Source organism: Panulirus ornatus, chromosome 28 (genome assembly GCF_036320965.1).
Source record: "Panulirus ornatus isolate Po-2019 chromosome 28, ASM3632096v1, whole genome shotgun sequence".
NCBI lineage: Eukaryota > Metazoa > Arthropoda > Malacostraca > Decapoda > Palinuridae > Panulirus > Panulirus ornatus.
In genome coordinates, this window is record NC_092251.1 from 17,817,255 (window position 1) to 17,837,194 (window position 19,940).

General features: G+C 40.7%; 1 long non-coding RNA gene across 1 annotated transcript; it reads right to left on the minus strand.

The window, feature by feature from the left end:
• Positions 1-3,375: 3,375 nt before the first annotated feature.
• On the minus strand, positions 3,376-7,064 carry LOC139757873 (uncharacterized). Its single transcript, XR_011714726.1, has 2 exons — positions 6,926-7,064; positions 3,376-6,415 (listed from the first exon to the last, which is right to left on the minus strand). It is a non-coding gene; the product is annotated as an uncharacterized lncRNA (long non-coding RNA).
• Between the last annotated feature and the right edge of the window lie 12,876 nt (positions 7,065-19,940).

A 19,940-nucleotide genomic window follows, 5' to 3' on the forward strand; every position in this document is an offset into this window, starting at 1 on the left:
GGCGTGGGATATGGATAGAGTTGTGCGCAGGAGGATGGATGTGCTGGAAATGAGATGTTTGAGGACAATGTGTGGTGTGAGGTGGTTTGATCGAGTAAGTAACGTAAGGGTAAGAGAGATGTGTGGAAATAAAAAGAGCGTGGTTGAGAGAGCAGAAGAGGGTGTTTTGAAATGGTTTGGGCACATGGAGAGAATGAGTGAGGAAAGATTGACCAAGAGGATATATGTGTCGGAGGTGGAGGGAACGTGGACAGGAGGGAGACCAAATTGGAGGTGGAAAGATGGAGTGAAAAAGATTTTGTGTGATCGGGGCCTGAACATGCAGGAGGGTGAAAGGAGGGCAAGGAATAGAGTGAATTGGAGCGATGTGGTATACCGGGGTTGACGTTCTGTCAGTGGATTGAATCGGGGCTTGTGAAGCGTCTGGGGTAAACCATGGAAAGCTGTGTAGGTATGTATATTTGCGTGTGTGGACGTATGTATATACATGTGTATGGGGGTGGATTGGGCCATTTCTTTCGTCTGTTTCCTTGCGCTACCTCGCAAACGCGGGAGACAGCGACAAAAAAAAAGAAAAAAAAATAATTAGAAAAAATCATGGAAAGAAAAAATTTTGTGGTTATTGATCCAACGTGGCAGCAAACACCGCCCAGTCGGCACAGACCCACAGATGCAATTTACCCAAGAGTGCGAAGAGATAGAACAGACTAGAGATAGTCCTCCACCACGTCATACACAGAATATAATTTGTTCAGAGGCCCGATGGTTCAACCCAATTGAGCAGCTAACACGGAGCGTACCCCATAATCTCATGGCCCACCGCCTAATTAGCGGACATGTCCACCCGCCATGCTAGTAGCCCAAGTAGGAGGAGCCTCACACCGAAGGCAACCCGCCACAGAGAGCAATTCACGAAATGCCTTACATAATTTTTGATATCATCGTATCTTGCTTAATCCTGTTCTGAGAAAGACCATCAATTTGTCAATAGTACTCGAGTTAAAATATGTTAAAACATGTGTTTTGTTGTAATAATCTATTACATTTTCCTATGTTGATTGAATCTATGGCATCAGAGAAATGAATTTTCTATCTTTAAAATTTCTGGGCATTGTTGACAAGTTGGTTCGAGCGTCCCTTGTATTTATAGAACAGGGTGAGGATATCCCATGACGTCATTATTAACACAGACTAGGTTTGCACCATGTTCCCTAACCACAGAAATTGTTGGCTATACATTCTCGTGAATGGATGATCACAAAACGCGCACAAACACAAACTCACCTACACAAACATACAGGGTGACATGGCTACTGTGTAATTTCTTCATAGAAAGGGTTATCATACGTCTGGCAACCGCATTGTCAACTATGTTGTACTGTAGAATAAGTATCAATTATTTGGTGTCTTCTGCATTTTCATGCTTCTAGTTACCATTAAGGACAATTATTTATAATATAAACCTTAGACAAAAGATGAACTGATTTGTGTTTACCAATGATGCAAAGATATCACGTTTTAGCCACAAGATAAGCTGGCATCGTACAGGAGGAGGAGTGCATAGGTACCTGCTTCCAAGAAGCAGACAGAAACATGCTCGCTGTGATTTCATGTTGCATCTTGTGTGTGTGTGTGTGTGTGTGTGTGTGTGTAAGTTTATTTCTTCATAAGAGTTTTTCACATATTCATATCTGTGTTTATCGAAATTGGTTTTAGTTAATGTAATTCTGTTTGTTTCTGTTTGTGCGTAATTGCTTATTATTACATAAAGAAGCAAGATGTACACTTTTAAAGCCTCATATCAACTTTTCCTCATATAAGAATGTATGTGGCCTTACGTGTAACTGTTTATTTCTATGAGTTAAATCCTGTTACAAGGTATGAGGCAAGAGTTTTACGCTGATGAGGCCCACCTTCTTACACTTCCATTTTCATCATTGGATCTTCTGCATTTTCCTATGGTACTCTGTAGGTCATTGCAGTCACTTGACCGTTGAGGATGCAGATAAAGTGATTGATGTTGTGAAGGTGTCAAACCTCGGCCACTCCCAGCTACTTCGTCCCTGACATCTCTCTATCCACGGTAAGTGGTCGTATGATTATCCATGTAGTCCCATCTAATCAAGCTCTATCTGATACTGCCACAGTATTTTCTATTTTTAGTTGTAGATTTTTGGAGTAGGGAAATACGACCATCCTAACTGACGAAAGTTAAAGTGTTGGCTGGAATCATCTTACCCTCTTTGTGCCATGACTTCTCGTTTTATTTTCTCTAATTGATACTTGCCTTCTTGGCTATTCGTAACCTTTCCTCCTATATGTACCACGCATGAGTCCTACTTCTGTATCCTTCTTGTTTTAATATCTTTATTCTTGCCAACCATTTTATTACTGTGACTGACAAAATATTCAGATATATCTGGGATAGGGTTATTGTTGTAAGGGAGAATTGACGAGGGACGTGAACAGTTTACTTGTCTTCACTTTCTTTCCTTCTGTTTTACTTTTTAACATTTCTCCCATAAAACTGGACAGAGAATATGAACGAAATACTTTAGCACTTAATCGATCATAAAAGAAATGACTTTGATTACAACATACTGTTAGTAAGGAATGACTTAAACGTGAAAGACAATGAGTACGGGTGAGTCTGAAATCAAGCACTCCTGGCTGCTCATATCTTTCCATAAATAACACCGTCCTGCTATAATGAACATCATACTACATACACCCTAAATGTAAAGATGGGCTTCTCTTTCCTACCTCAGAAAAATACAGGTTGCAGTGATAGCTAATGACATGTTTGCATTTATTCTTCGTGATAAAACAATGGGCATTAAAACACTGTTCAGGTATCAGTTTCCGTTGGAGACCTGATTAACTGGGAATGATTCACATTAGCTGTTGTGCCAGTGTGGTTCATGAAAAGTTTTGCGTGTCTCTTGCAACAACTAAAACTTGGAACTTGATACTAAAGTTGCTATTTGTAGCAAAGGTGTCACATAGATGGTGCTGAAGGTATCGAGTTTCTTGGATATTCACTTGATTATGAAAACCTTGATATTAAGAGGAATTCCATTAAATACTAAAAGTAAAGCAACGAATACATAAATCTATGCGATGTCTGTGCGTTTCTTTCTCCCTGTCACCTATTAGCACACATTAATGTACATCGACTTAAACCAACACTCAACAAGGAACAGGATATAAGTCTATCACCGTTCACTGTGCTTCAGCTTCGTCATGATTCCTCAGCCTCGTCGTCCATAGGGGCAGAGAGCCTTCTTGAATCTCGCCCCAGGTAAGATCTGTCGTATAACCTTTATTTACCTAAATAAAAACAATAATTTCCCAAAGGAAAACATAAAAACCATGGCGTGAGGAGAATTTATTGTTTGAAGTTTAATACTCAAAACCTGTGTGAGAAGATTAGTCATGCCATTCACTTAGCACTACATAGTATTTTGCCCAATATCCACTGTGATTATAGCATGTTTCTGAGTACATGGATATGTACCTCAGCAGAACGATGGACGCTTGCCAAAGATTCTGTTGCTCAACGTATTTGTTGGTTGAAATTGTTGAGTATAACAGGATGGTGGTCCTGTGTGAGTGGAACTAGTCCAGTGTGTCTAGGAACTAGTCGCCTTGTGTCTAGAACTTCTCCAATATTACAGCAAGGTGACCATTTGCGTGAAACTTCTCCAGAGTTACAACATCATGGCCCTGTATCAGGAACTTCTCCAGTGTTACAATGTGGTGATCCTATATCTGGAAGCTTGAGCATCCTATGGAACATACTAGCCATGTCTGAAACTCCATAGACTTGATACACGGGAGAGCGTCCTCAGCAACAATCTTGCCGTTTCCTGTGAGCCATATCAATACGTCACTCAGGTCCCACTGATTTGGACTCCATTGGTCAGTTCATACATTTCACCTGTCCCCCAGGATGCAGTGTCCTCTCACACGGGCGCTAGGGTGTGGGCCAAGTTAGGGTAGTGATGCTGGTGGGACGGGCCGCTTGGCAGCGTTGGTGGAGTGAAGTACACCTTTTGGTAATAGACCTCCGCAAACCTAACAGGCTGCACGTATATTGGTGCCGAGGGACTGTGGTGTCGTTGCCTCTCCATCCTCAACCTCTCCGCCAATTCCTCCTCCGTCAGAGGCCACGGCATTGCCTCACGTTCCTCCGTCGGTGATCCCAATAGGTGAGCCATGACCAAAGTGAGGACGTGCTAGTAGTGTAACAGGTGCAGTAGCGAGGAGTGCTTGTCTCGATGGAAGTGCACCACACAACTGTTGCGGAGTCTGATCGTCTCTTGTATTTATTGAGGAGAGTGGGGATATCCCACTGACGTCACTATGACGTAGCTATGATCACCGTAACCCTAGGCTTAAGAGTTCATGTTATAACCTGTTTTTCTCATGATCTGTTCTGCTTCTTAACATATTCATTTTCATGTGAACATGTTTGCAGATACGTACACTTGATAATATGCACAATATTACTGAATCTGTTTCGCTAGAAACAATTAATCTTTGTCATGAGAGACAAATCGTTCCGGTGGTTGGCAGCCCCACCGTCGAAAGTGTCGTACTGTATGGATGTGAGTTTTGGAGTTGCACTACCCTGGTAAGATAATGCATATCATCAAGAGAAATTATTAGCTGAATATATATTGAATACTTCATAATGTAAACTTTAGTGCAGTTAGCCCACGCTCAAATCTAAAGGAAAAAATACAAATTTACATCAGGTGGCAGCAGGTAGGCAAGCGGCTACACATAAGGTAGTCACATGAGGTCATCTCAAAGAATTTTGAGAGAGAAACGTTTTGTTTGCAAAGACAAGCGTATCATTACGTGAACGTTCATTTGACAGTTTGTGTGTGTTCGTTTATACGATAATAATGATAATGATAATAACAATGATATTATAGGTGATAATAAGAATAATAATGATGATAATAACTATAACAGTAATAATGATAATGATAATGATACTAATAATGAATGAAGATAATAATGTTAATAATAATAATAATGATAATAATAATAATAATAATAATGATAATAATAACAACAATAATAATAATAATAATAATAATAATAATAATAATAATAATAATAATAATAATAATGATAATAATAAAAAGAAGAATGAAAGTAATAACTAATATTTCACTAAATGAGTTGCAGTCAAATGCAAAACAATATACCGAGAAGAGCATACACAAGGTAAACACAGATTTTAAGTACGAGGATAATCTTAAAAGGACACAAAGACTAGGGTTAATGATCTGGTGTGAGGTGGTTTGATCGAGTAAGTTTTGAATGACTGAGAGATGTGTGGTAATAGAAAGAGCGTGGTTGAGAAAGCACAAGAGGGTGTGTCGAAATGGTTTGGACGTATGGAGAGAATGAGTGAATAAGATTTGACAAAAAAGATATGTGTCAGAGATGGAGGGAACAAGGAGAAGCAGGAGACCAAGTAGAGGTAGAAGGGTGGAGTGAAAAAGATATTGAGTGATCGGAGCCTGAACATGCAGGAGAGTGAAAAGTGTGCACGTGATAGAGTGAATTGGAACGGTATGGTATACTGAGGTCGACGTGCAGGCACTGGACTGAAACAGGACATGTGAAACGTCTTGGGTAAACGATGGAAAGGTGTGTGGGGCCTGGATGTGCAAAGTGAGCTGTGGTTTCGGTGCATTACACATGACAGCTAGAAAATGAGTGTGAGCATATGTGGCCTTTCTTCGTCTGTTTCCTTGCGCTACATCGCTGAAGAAGGTGATGGCGATGGTGTTTCCAGTGGTGCAGGTTGGCACCGGAAATGGATGAAGGCGAGCAAGTATGAATAAATGACTGATAGATGTACCAAAGAAAGCGGCATCAGGTCAAGAGGAAGGTGCAAGGGTTCAAACACAAAGGCAAATGAGAGTTGGGGTGAAAAAATATGATTAAACTTGAAGGAAGATAAAAAGATATTTTGGTAGGAGGTAAAAAACGTGCGTGAAGGGGGCAAGGAGGAAGTGATAATAACGTACTGATGAATTGAGAAAGAGATGGAGTGAGTATTTTCAAGGCTTGTGGAATGTGTTAGATGATAGAGAGGCAGATGTAAGATTCTTTGGTCGGGATGGTGTGCGAAGTAAGAGACAGGCGAGAATTGTTTGGTTAAGAGAGAAGAGGTGGTGAAAGCTTTGCGGAAGATAAAATCCGGCAAGGCGGCGGGTTTAGAAGGTATCTGTTTAATTTATTTGTTTATTGGTTGGTGAGGATCTTCACTGTATGTATGGATCATGGTGAAGTGCCTGAGGATTGCTGCAGCTTCGCAGTGATCCATCAGCGTCGTAGTCCTTCCTGAAGCTCGCCTCAAGTACCATAATATAACCGTTATTCACCCAACCTGAAAAACAATATTCTCTCTGAGCAAAACATAAATCATATAATAAAGAAACTTTATTCTATATTTTTGTTCGTATAATTCAATAATGTGATCTGTTACGCCATTATATTTTTTGTTACCATACAAGTGGTGTCTGCATCTATTTATACAATTTCACCATATCTTCCCATCTGAAGAATGTTAGAGTCGATAAATGTAATGTGATAGTTTTATGCTGCTGTATACAGGAATATGTAATGTACGTCTCTACAATAAAGTATGTTGTACTTGGGTGCCTACTTAAGGCTGAGCAATTCCAAGAACGACATGGGGGCCATAAATCTGAAACTTCTCCATGTTATTTGGTTTCCCTGAGACTGGAACCCTCCCAATGATACAACATGGCAGTTCTGAATGTAGACCGTTCAGTATTGAGCGTCCTCAGTATCAGTCCTGCTGTTAGCACTCATATTTAAGATCCACTATGTAAGGTAGGTCCTACTGACCTGGATACCATCAATCAAATCCTACCTGATGACTCCTGATTCGCTTGTGTATCCCTAGAGACGGAATACCCGATCATACGGGCGCCTTAGTTAGGATATTGGAGCTGATGAGAGAGGCGACCTGGCAGAGCTGGAGGTGTAAAGTGCGCTTTTTTGTAGTGAACATCGGAAAACCTGACAGGCTGTACGTATGATAGTACCGAGGCACTGTGGTGTCGCTGCCTCTTCCTCTTCAGCCTATCCGCCAATTACTTTCCACCAGAGGCCACGGCATCGCCATACGCCCCTTCGTAGGCGAACTTTGTAGATGAGCCATGACTAAGGTATGGGTGCGCTAGTAGTGTAACACGTACAGTAGAGAGCTGTGCTCGTCTTGTCTCATCACGTGATCGATCACTTGGTATATGAATCATCCTGGCCGTATCACCATGACGTCACGAATTCAGTTCTTTGTGATTACACCACATTCCTTAACTCAGGCTTAACGTTGGCTGCCATTATAAAATCTTTTTTATCTCTTCTATATATGAAATATGCAGATATACATATATACCTAACTATTAGCATGCATATTATGCAATTTCTTAAATAGATGAAATCAAACTCTCATACGCCTGGCAACTACACAGTCGAGTGTTGTGTTGTGAACATATGATCCTTGATACTACACTACTAAGGCAAGACTTTAGTTAACAGTAACGACGATAATTCGTTGGTGTACAGTGGAATATCAATTTCTACGTCTTCAGTGAAGTATTTGTGTTTCACAAATAGGTTTGTTCCCATGCTTAGCAGGTACGGAGAAGGAAAGCGAAGTCAGACGTGTCTCATTATGTCACCACGAAAGAAACAGACAAACGTTTTGTTCACTGAGATAGAAAGAAACCTTGTGACTTCATGTAATCCCCTTAAGTGCGTGTACGTTTGAAGTTAGACACTCTTTTGTAAAGATGGTATGCCAAATAATGCTCACTCCAATTTTTGATATCTGTGTGTGTTTGCGTGTGTGTGTGTGTGTTTGTGTGTGTGTGTGTGTGTGAGAGAGAGAGAGAGAGTTCAGATCGACATGCTGAACTATAGGCAGCCAGAGATATGATATGATTTTGTATGTGTTATCTGCGTCTATTATTTCCTCACCCAATATGTATATGTGTGTGTGTGTGCTTGTGTGTGTGTGTGTGTGTGTGTGTGTGATTATCTACTCGCATTCACCCATATGCTCGTAAGGCCCCACTTCTTCAACATTCTCTATTTTCATGCAGCTTTTAAACTTCTCTATGCTCTCAGCATTTAGTAATTCCTCCTTTAATCTGCGTTTATTGTTGTATACATATGTTGAATGCATATTTGCAATTGTCTATATATATATATATATATATATATATATATATATATATATATATATATATATATATATATATATATATATATATATATGGTGATGTGAGAAGGAGATGGAGTGAGTATTTTGAAGGTTTGTTGAATGTGTTTGATGATAGAGTGGCAGATATAGGGTGTCTTGGTCGAGGTGGTGTGCAAAGTGCGAGGGTTAGGGAAAATGAGTTGGTAAACAGAGAAGAGGTAGTAAAAGCTTTGCGGAAGATGAAAGCCGGCAAGGCAGCAGGTTTGGATGGTATTGCAGTGGAATTTATTAAAAAAGGGGGTGACTGTATTGTTGACTGGTTGGTAAGGTTATTTAATGTATGTATGACTCATGGTGAGGTGCCTGAGGATTGGCGGAATGCGTGCATAGTGCCATTGTACAAAGGCAAAGGGGATAAGAGTGAGTGCTCAAATTACAGAGGTATAAGTTTGTTGAGTATTCCTGGCAAATTATATGGGAGGGTATTGATTGAGAGGGTGAAGGCATGTACAGAGCATCAGATTGGGGAAGAGCAGTGTGGTTTCAGAAGTGGTAGAGGATGTGTGGATCAGGTGTTTGCTTTGAAGAATGTATGTGAGAAATACTTAGAAAAGCAAATGGATTTGTATGTAGCATTTATGGATCTGGAGAAGGCATATGATAGAGTTGATAGAGATGCTCTGTGGAAGGTATTAAGAATATATGGTGTGGGAGGCAAGTTGTTAGAAGCAGTGAAAAGTTTTTATCGAGGATGTAAGGCATGTGTACGTGTAGGAAGAGAGGAAAGTGATTGGTTCTCAGTGAATGTAGGTTTGCGGCAGGGATGTGTGATGTCTCCATGGTTGTTTAATTTGTTTATGGATGGGGTTGTTAGGAAGGTGAATGCAAGAGTTTTGGAAAGAGGGGCAAGTATGAAGTCTGTTGGGGATGAGAGAGCTTGGGAAGTGAGTCAGTTGTTGTTCGCTGATGATACAGCGCTGGTGGCTGATTCATGTGAGAAACTGCAGAAGCTGGTGACTGAGTTTGGTAACGTGTGTGAAAGAAGAAAGTTAAGAGTAAATGTGAATAAGAGCAAGGTTATTAGGTACAGTAGGGTTGAGGGTCAATTCAATTGGGAGGTGAGTTTGAATGGAGAAAAACTGGAGGAAGTGAAGTGTTTTAGATATCTGGGAGTGGATCTGGCAGCGGATGGAACCATGGAAGCGGAAGTGGATCATAGGGTGGGGGAGGGGGCGAAAATTCTGGGAGCCTTGAATAATGTTTGGAAGTCGAGAACATTATCTCGGAAAGCAAAAATGGGTATGTTTGAAGGAATAGTGGTTCCAACAATGTTGTATGGTTGCGAGGCGTGGACTATGGATAGAGTTGTGTGCAGGAGGATGGATGTGCTGGAAATGAGATGTTTGAGGCCAATGTGTGGTGTGAGGTGGTTTGATCGAGTAAGTAACGTAAGGGTAAGAGAGATGTGTGGAAATAAAAAGAGCGTGGTTGAGAGAGCAGAAGAGGGTGTTTTGAAATGGTTTGGTCACATGGAGAGAATGAGTGAGGAAAGATTGACCAAGAGGATATATGTGTCGGAGGTGGAGGGAACGACGAGAAAAGGGAGACCAAATTGGAGGTGGAAAGATGGAGTGAAAAAGATTTTGTGTGATCGGGGCCTGAACATGCAGGAGGGTGAAAGGAGGGCAAAGAATAGAGTGAATTGGAGCGATGTGGTATACCGGGGTTGACGTGCTGTCAGTGGATTGAATCAAGGCATGTGTATGGGGGTGGGTTGGGCCATTTCTTTCGTCTGTTTCCTTGCGCTACCTCGCAAACGCGGGAGACAGCGACAAAGCAAAAAAAAAAAAAAATATATATATATATATATATATATATATATATATATATATATATATATATATATATATATATACACGAATAAAGTGCATATTCTTTCACCCCTATCCCCAGGGATAATATATATATATATATATATATATATATATATATATATATATATATATATATATATATATATATATATACACATACACACATATACACACATATACACACATATATATATATATATATATATATATATATATATATATATATATATATATATATATATATATATATATATATATATATATATATACATATGAAAAATGTAAGAAATAATTTAGAAAACTGAAACTTCTAGCTTGAAATGAAATGAAAAATGAATGTCACATAATGGTTCAACCTCTGGCTATGGAAAAAGGAAATGTATAATTTATTTACAGAAACGTCAATAGTAGTTTTCATCTATTTAACCACTGTATCATACTGCCTGGTCCACTTCTCTTATCATGAAACTGGAATATTGGCTTATGATGTTTCTCAATTGTCTTCATTACACAAAGTACACCCATATCTTGGATACATGAGGGTAGGTAGTTGGTCATCCGCCATAATATAGCCTTGACAGACCAAAAGTTTATCTGGACCTCAACTTTTCCAGTACATTCATGAAAAACACCTTTTTGCTTTCCATCTCTATAATATGTATATATTATCCCAGGGGATAGGGGAGAAAGAATACTTCCCACGTATTCCCTGCGTGCCGTAGAAGGCGACTAAAAGAGGAGGGAACGGGGGCTGGAAGTCCTCCCCTCTTGTTTTTTTTTTTTAATTTTCCAAAAGAAGGAACAGAGAAGGGGGCCAGGTGAGGATATTCCCTCAGAGGCCAAGTCCTCTGTTCTTAACGCTACCTTGCTAACGCGGGAAATGGCGAATGTTTGAAAGAAAAAAAGAAAGATATATATATATATATATATAGGGGTACATGGGGTGTTCAGTGTTGTAAATGGAAATGGTGAAGAGCTTGTAGATCTGTGTGCTGAAAAAGAACTGGTGATTGGGAATACCTGGTTTAAAAAGAGAGATACACATAAGTATACGTATGTAAGCAGGAGAGATGGCCAGACAGCGTTATTGAATTACGTGTTAATTGATAGGCGCATGAAAGAGAGACTTTTGGATGTTAATGTGCTGAGAGGGGAGCTGGAGGGATGTTTGTCCATTATCTTATGGAGGCGAAGGTGAAGATTTATAGTGGTTTTCAGAAAAGAAGAGAGAATGTTGCGGTGAAGAGAGTGGTGAGGGTAAGTGAGCTTGGAAAGGAGACTTGTGTGAGGAAGTCCCAGGAGCGACTGAGTGCAGAATGGAAAAAGGTGAGAGCAAATGACGTGAGTGGGGGTGGAATGGGACGTATTTAGGGAAGCAGTGATGGCTTGCGCAAAAGATGCATGTGGCATGAGAAAGATGAGAGGTGGGCAGATTAGAAAGGGGCGCGAGTGGTGGGATGAAGAAGTAAGATTGTTAATGAAAGAGAAGATAGAGGCGTTTGGACAATTTTTGGAGGGAATTGGTGCGAATGATTGGGAGATGTATAAAAGAAAGAGGCAGGAGGTCAAGAGAAAGGTGCAAGAGCTGGAAAAGAGGGCAAATAAGAGTTGGGGTGAGAGAGAGTATCATTAAATTTTAGAGAAAATAAAAAGATGTTTTGGAAGGAGGTAAATAAAGTGCGTAAGACAAGAGAACAAATGAGAACATCGGTGAAGGGGGTTAATGGGGAGGTAATAACAAGTAGTGGTGAAGTGAGAAGGAGATGGAGTGAGTAATTTGAAGGTTTGTTGAATGTGTTTGATGATAGAGTGGCAGATATAGGGTGTTTTGGTCGAAGTGTTGTGTGAAGTGATAGGGTCAGAGAGAATGGTTTGGTAAAGAGAAATTGTCGTGAAAGCTTTTCGGAAGATGAATGTCGGCAGGCGGCGGGTTTGGATGGTGGTGACTCTGTTGTTGACGGTTTGGTAAGGATATTCAGTGTATATATGGTTCATGGTGAAGTGCCTGAGGATTGGCGGAATTAATGCATAGTGCCATTGTACAAAGGCAAAGGGGATAAAGGTGAGCGTTCAAATTACAGGGGTGTACGTTTTTTGGGTATCCCTGGGAAATTATATGGGAGGGTATTGATTGTGAGGGTAAAAACATGTACTGAGCATCAGACTGGAGAAGAGCAGTGTGGTTTCAAAAGTGATAGAGGATGTGTGGATCAGGTGTTTGCTTTAAAGAATGTATGTAATAAATACTTAGAAAAACAGATGGATTTGTATGTAGCATTTATGGATTTATAGAAGGCATATGATAGATTTGATGGAGATGCTTTGTGGAAGATTTTAAGAGTATATTGTGTGGGTGGTAAGTGAAAAGTTTTTGTCGAGGATGTAAGGCATGTGTACGAGTAGGAAGAGAGGAAAGTGACTGGTTCCCATTGAATGTCGGTTTGCAGCTGGGATGCGTGAGATATCTCTGGTTGTTTAATTTGTTTATGGATGGGGCTGTTAGGGAGGTGAATGCCAAATTGGAGGTGGATGGATGGAGTGAAAGAGATTTTGAGCGATCGGGGCCTGAACATACAGGAGGGTGAAAGGTGTTCAGGGAATAGATTGAATTGGAACGATGTGATATACCGGGGTCGACTTGATGTCAATGCATTGAACCAGGGCCTGTGAGGCGTCTGGGGTTAACCATGGAAAGCTTTGTTGGGTCTGGATGTGGAAAGGGAGCTGTGGTTTCAGTGCATTACACATGACAACTAGAGACTGAGTGTGAATGAATGTGGCCTTTGTTGTCTTTTCTTGGTGCTACCTCAAGCCCGCGCGGGGGGAGGGGGATGCCATCTCATGTGTGGCGGGGTGGCGACGGGTATAGATGGGGGCAGCAAATATGAGTGTATACATGTGTATGTATGTATATGTCTGCGTGTTTATGTTTATGTATACGTTGAAATGTATAAGTATGTATATGTGCGTGTGTGTGCATTTATGTATATTCATATGTATGTGAGCAGGTTGGGCCTTTCTTTCGTCTGTTACCTTACGTTACCTTGCTAACACGGGAGACAGCGATAAAGTATAATAAATAAATAAATAGAATAAAATATGTAACCAAGATGAGAAGAAAGAAACATAGGTAGCATGTTAGAGGAAAGAAACTTATATGTTTTGGCTCTAAGTGAAACAAAGCTCAAGGTAAAGAGGAAGAGTAGTTTGGGAAAATCTTAGGGGTTGGCAAGAGGATAAGAGCAAAGGAAGGAGTAACTCTACTCCTAAGGCAGGAGTTGTGGGAGTATGTGATCGAGTGCAAAAAAGTAAATTCTAGATTCATGTGGGTAAAACTGAAAGTGGATGGAGAGAGACGGGTGATAATTGGTGCCTATGCACTTGGTCATGAGAAGAAAGATCATGAGACGCAAGTGTTTTGGGAGCAGCTGAGTGAGAGAGCTTTGATGCATGAGACCGGTTTACAGTGATGGGTGATTTCAAATCAATGGTGAGTAATGTGGCAGTGGAGGGTAGAATTGGTGTATATGTGGTGTTCAGTGTTCTAAATGGAAATTGTGGAAAACCTGTCGATTTGCATGCTGAAAAAAGATTGGTGACTAGGAATACCTGGTTTAAAAAGAGAGATATACATAAGTATACGTATGCGAGTAGGAGAGATGGTCAAAAGGCGTTATTGGATTAAATGTCAATTGATAGCCGTGTAAAAGAGAAACTTTTGGATGTTAATGTGCTGAGGGGCAGCCGGAGGTATGTTTGATCACTGTCTTTTAAAGGCGAGGGCTAAGATTTGTATAGGTTTCCAGAAAAAGAGAGAGAATGCTGGGGAGAAGAGAGAGGTGAGAGTTAGTGAGCCTGGTAAGAAGACTAGTGTGAGGAAGTACCAGGAGAGATTGACTGTAGAATGGCAAAAGTTGAGAGCAAATGATGTAAGGGAAGTGGGTGAGGAATGGGATGTATTTAGGGAGGCAGTGATGGCTTGCGCAAAAGAAGCATATAGATGAGAAAGATGGGAGGTGGGCAGATTAAAAAGGGTAGTGAGTGGTGGGATAAAGAAGTAAGGTTGTTAGTGAAAGACAAAAGAAAGGCGTTTAGGCGATACTTGCAGGGAAGTAGTGCAAATAACTGGGTGATGTATAAAAGAAAGCGGAAGGAGGTCAAGAGAAAGGTGCAAAAGGTGACAAGAGGGCAAATGAGAGTTGGAGTGAGATTATCATTAAATCTTATGGAGAATAAAAAGATGTTTTGGAAAGAGATAAAGAACGTGCATAAGACAAGAGAACATCGGTGAAGGGGCAAGTGGAAAGGTAATAACAAGTAGTGATGAAATGAGAAGGAGATAAAGTAAGTATTTTGAAAGTTTGTTGAATGTGTTTGATGATAGAATGGCTAATATAGTGTATTTTGTTCAGGTTGTGTGCGAAGTGAGAGGGGTAAGGGAGAATGGCTCGGTAGTAAAAGCTTTACGGAAGATGAAAGCCTACAAGGCGGCGGGTTTGGATATAGATATAGATTGAATTAAAAAACGGATGACTGTGTTGTTGATTGGTTGGTAAGGATTCAGTGTATGTATGGATCATGGTAAAGTGCCTGAGTATTTGCGGAATGCATGCATAGTACCATTGTACAAAGGCAAAGGGGATAAAGGTAAGTGTTCATACTACAGGGGTATAAGTTTGTTGAGTATATCTTGGAAATTATATGGGAGGGTATTGATTGAGAGGGTCAAAGCAGGCAAAGAGCATGAGATTGAGGAAGAACAGTGTGGTTTCATAAGTGGTAGAGGATGTGTGGATCAAGCGTTTGCTTTGGAGAATGTAAGCCCCGATCGCTCAAAACATATTTCACTCCATCCCTCCACCTCCATTTTTGTCTCCCGCTTCTCCTTTTTCCCTCCACATCAGACACATATATCCTATCTCTTAACTTTTCGTCACTCATTCTCTCTAAATGTCCAAACCTTTCAATGCACACTTTTCTGCTCTCTCAACCACAATCTTTTAATTTCCACACATCTCTCTTACCCTTTCATTACTTACTCGATCAAACCACCTCACACAACAAATTGTCCTCAAACACTTCATTTCCAACACATCCACCCTCATTCGCACAAAACTTTCTATACCCCATGCCTCACAAACATATGATATTGTTGGAACTACTATTCCTTCATACACACCCATTTCTCCTCTCCGCGATAACGTTATCTCCTTCTACAACTTATTCATCGCTCACCAAGCTTTCGCCTTCTCCCCCACCTTGTGACTTATTTCCGCTTCCATGATTCTATTCGCTGCTAAGTCCACTCCCAGACATCTGAAACACTTCACTACCTTCAATTTTTACTCCATTCAAACTTACTTCCCAATTAACGTGTCCTCAACCATACTGAATTTGATAACCTTACTGTTCCTCCCACACAAGTCCCATAGGAGGAGAAACCGGTGAAACATAACTCGCGAGGCGGAGCAACACATGGGGGGTATCAAACAGCTCGAGTCTCGTGGTGTACTGAGTTTATTTACTTCGCTGAGTAAACATGATCTCTTCCTGCCAGTAAACAACAATGGGATCTTATGCATTCAATAAGGCATCTTACAAACTGACAATGGGATCTTATACATTCAATAAGGCATCTTACAGACTGACGTGTCCACAATGGATTAAATGAGCCATCCATTATTTTCGCAGTCAACTTTCATACGTCTGGCGCCAACATCTCCCCACCATAGGAGTACCTTTAATAACTCCTATCCTTACTCTCAACAACATGATCATATGGCATCAGGATGTATAAATACAAATGTCTCACTACGTGTCAACCCTCACCCTGGGAAGCAAATGATACAATAAAACAATAAACAATACCCAAAGGGACTATAATGATCACCAACCTAAATCTACAATACATCTCAAACCCTCCAATCTCACATATTCAGTCTCTGAGGAGGCTTTACAGTTCGTGCTGTTCTAGACACATTAAGTTGACGACGGTGTCATGGAGTGAGCCTAATCAGAACCTTGAGCATATGCTGGGAAGGCATCTGTTGGTGGTAAGGGACTATGAGCTTCATCTGTTGTAGCATCCTCCCCTGCAGATGAAAGCTCCAAGTTATGCAGTTTTTGCACTGGCCTACTAATTACTCCCTTTGCAGTCTTAACTTTGACACTACGAATTATTCCATCCTTCCCAAGGAATAGCTCAACAATCACTCCAAGGGGCCATTGCAAACGAGGAGCATTATCTTCCCGAACCAGCACAACAGATCCCTTCTCCAGTTTACATCTGGGTGTGAAACCTGTAATGATAGGGGGTAAATTCAATAAATAGTCAGACACCCACACATTCCAAAACTTATCAAGTTGTTGATGTCTCAGGCTTTCTTGCTCACATAGGTCCTTATGTGACATTTCAGTAACCTGGCAATCACCTTTAAGCTCTCTATGAAATCCAGCAGTGCGTCCAATTAAAAAATGAGGTGTTAAAGGGCTTACAGAATTAGGATCATCTGTGGCAAAAGTTAAGGGTCTGGAATTTACACATGCCTCAATTTCATGTAAGGTAGTCTCTAGCTCACATCTTGTTAAAAATTTTATACCAAGAGTCTTTCTCAGAGCTAATTTAACAGATGGGACTAATCTTTCCCACCAACCTCCCCACCATGGAGCATGGGGTACAACAAACTTCCACTGGGGAGCAAGGGTGCCAAAGAACTGATGCATTTGTTTAGACATACTAATAAAAGTCTTGGCATTGTCAGAGTAAATAACTGATGGAAGGCCTCTTCTGGCAGAAAACCTACGAAAGGCAAGTAAGCAATCATCATAAGACATAGAGTTAGTCAACTCTAAGTGTACTGCACGGACAACTCCACAAGTGGATAACAAAATGTACAGCTTCTTGCATGGAAAATCAACACAAAACAGTGGTCCAGCATAATCCACACATGTCACAGTGAAAGGAGGAGCAGGGTTAATTCTTAGTCTTGGGAGAGGAGCTACAGGCTGACGGCAAGCTTGTGAGTGATGTCTACGACAAATCATACACTCTCTACAGACTACCTTAGCAAGCTTTCTTAATCCGACAATTATGTAACAAGATCTTAATGTTGAAATTAAAGTGGAAACACCAGCGTGTTTCAGAAATACATGTTGGAAACTAACTAACAGCTTGGCAATGTGAGCTGCTGGAATAATCATAGGATACTTGCAATCATAACTTAATTCAGCCTGGTCCAGCCGACTCTTACTTCTCAAAAGACCATTTTCATCCATAAAAGGATTGAATTTCCTAATGTCAGAACTCTTAGGCAGTGACTTTCCAAGCATTAAGGCATTGGTCTCTTGGCTGTACCTTTCTCTCTGAACACAAATTATTAACTTTGTCTTAGCTTGATCTAACTCTGTATAAGACAAGGGCCCAAAACATTTAACAACATGAGGTTTACAATTGTTCACAAACCTAATTACCCAAGCTACACACTTAATAGCTTTTGTAAAATGACCCCAGCGGGCGTAGTCAATCCCTGCTGATGGATGCTCGGACACTAAGCATGTCACTGGGCTGTCTGGGAATACCTCCTCTACAATGGGCAGTGCTGCTGGTACCTCATCCTGTTGCATGGGAGTAAAGTGTTCCGAGAGCCAAGCAGGACCATTCAGCCACGAGGTACAGGAAATTAAGTCTTCAGCAAAGGCACCTCTGGAAATAAGGTCTGCTGGATTATCTTTACCAGGAATATGCTTCCACTGAACTGGGGGGATTAAACTCTGAATCTCAGTTACTCTATTCGCTACAAAAGTCTTCCATCTATAGGGTCTCCCTTTATCCATGACAATGCTACTTTAGAATCAGTCCAGCAGTACATTTGTACATCAATTAAGTGTAGGGAAGTCTTCACAAATACAGATAGCCTAGCACACAAAGAGCACCCATTAATTCCAACCTCGGTACCGACAATTTCTTCATAGGTGCTACCCTTCCTTTGGCTAGAACTAAGATTACCTTAAATGACCCGTCATTATCAGGAACTCTCAAGTATACACAGGCACCATACCCCTTCTCGGAAGCATCTCCAAAGGCATGCAGTTCTACATTTTGTAGCTTGTTCCATACAAGTTCTGGAAAGTAACAACGATTAACTTGCCATGTGTTAAGAACTTTTATATTTTGGACCCAGTTCTGAAACCGGTGTTGCAATTCTGTAGGCAAGATCTCATCCCAAGAAAGTCCAAGTCTCCAAATATCTTGGAACATAATTTTTGCCATCATGATTACTGGGCATAGAAGGCCAAGAGGATCAAATAATTTACTGATGACACTGAGAACTGCTCTCTTTGTGGATGCTACCTCAAGATCCTTCAATTCTAAACAATCAAATGAAAAACTATCTCTAGTCAAACACCACTGTAAACCAAGAATCTCTGTCTCTGCATGCTTGCTGGGCTCTAAGTAGTCATTAAATCTGTCTTTTAAGGCACTGCAGTTCGAGCTCCACTTTGAAAGTGTCATACTGGCCTTGGATAGAACTGACCGTGCCTCATCAAACTTAGCAAAAGCTTCCTCTGCACTGTCAGCTCCTGACAACCAGTCATCCACATATAGGTTATCCTTTAGCTCTGCAATAACTTCAGAATCAGGAAAGTTTTTAAGATGATGTTTAACAGTTGCGTTCAACAGAAATGGACTACTTTTATTACCAAATGGAACTCTAGTAAATCTCATTATCCGAATGTTACCATTATAGTTCCAAAGAAATCTATGCACTTCCCTGTCTTCTTTCCTTACATTAATCTGGAGGAAAGCTTTAGTGATATCACCAGTTAAGGCAACCTTCCACCTTCAGAACCTCATAAGTACCTCTACCAACTGTGGGTTAAGAGGGGGACCCACCTCAAGACAGTGATTTAATGAGTTTCCATTATAGCTCACAGCAGATGCGTCAAAGACTGGTCTTACTTTACTTGTGGTGCTGACTTCCCTGACGACAGGATGATGAGGAAGGTAGAATGTGGGGTATGGGCTGTTCATCTCACCCTCAGGTATCTCTTCAATGATGCCTTCCCGTTCGTAACCCTCAAATACGGCATCATACTCCTCCTGAAGTTTAGGATTGGATTTAAATTTATGCATCAAACATAACAACCTTTTTCTTGCAAGCCTTTCATTATTTTGGAGGCTACACTTATGCTCTGATTTCCAGGGAAGAGCAACCTCATATCTATTATCCTTAAACTTAACTGTCTCTGAAAAGGATTTTAACACAGGATGGTTGCTAACATCAGGATATACTTCTTTGTTACAAATTCCCACTGACTCTAAATCCCAAAACTTATGTAACTCATTCTCATTGAAACTGTTAATGCATAACATCTGAGACAACTTAAGATTTCCCTTGGATGCCGAAGTACAATTCCCGGATAGGATCCAACCAAACACCGTCTCTTGAGCCACTAGTCCCTCAACCTGCAAATTCTTGTTGGGGATTACAAATTTCCAATAGGCATCGAGTCCTATCAAAATGTCAACATTTACCTTCCTGTCCCGCTCATACTCATCTGCTAACTGCACAGACTTAAAGGGCAGTAGGGTTTCAGCTGGAACACAAGGACGTAATAATGGAGCACATATTGTGGGCACTCCAGCTGCAAGTAAACACACTACTTCATTATTAACATCCACTAACTTCAGGTCATAAATATTACACTGGGTAGATCCAGAACTCTTCCTTCCCCCAAAGGCAGAATAGGACATCCGTTCAGAAGATACCCATGTAGGCCTAACCTTCCTTACAAATTCACTC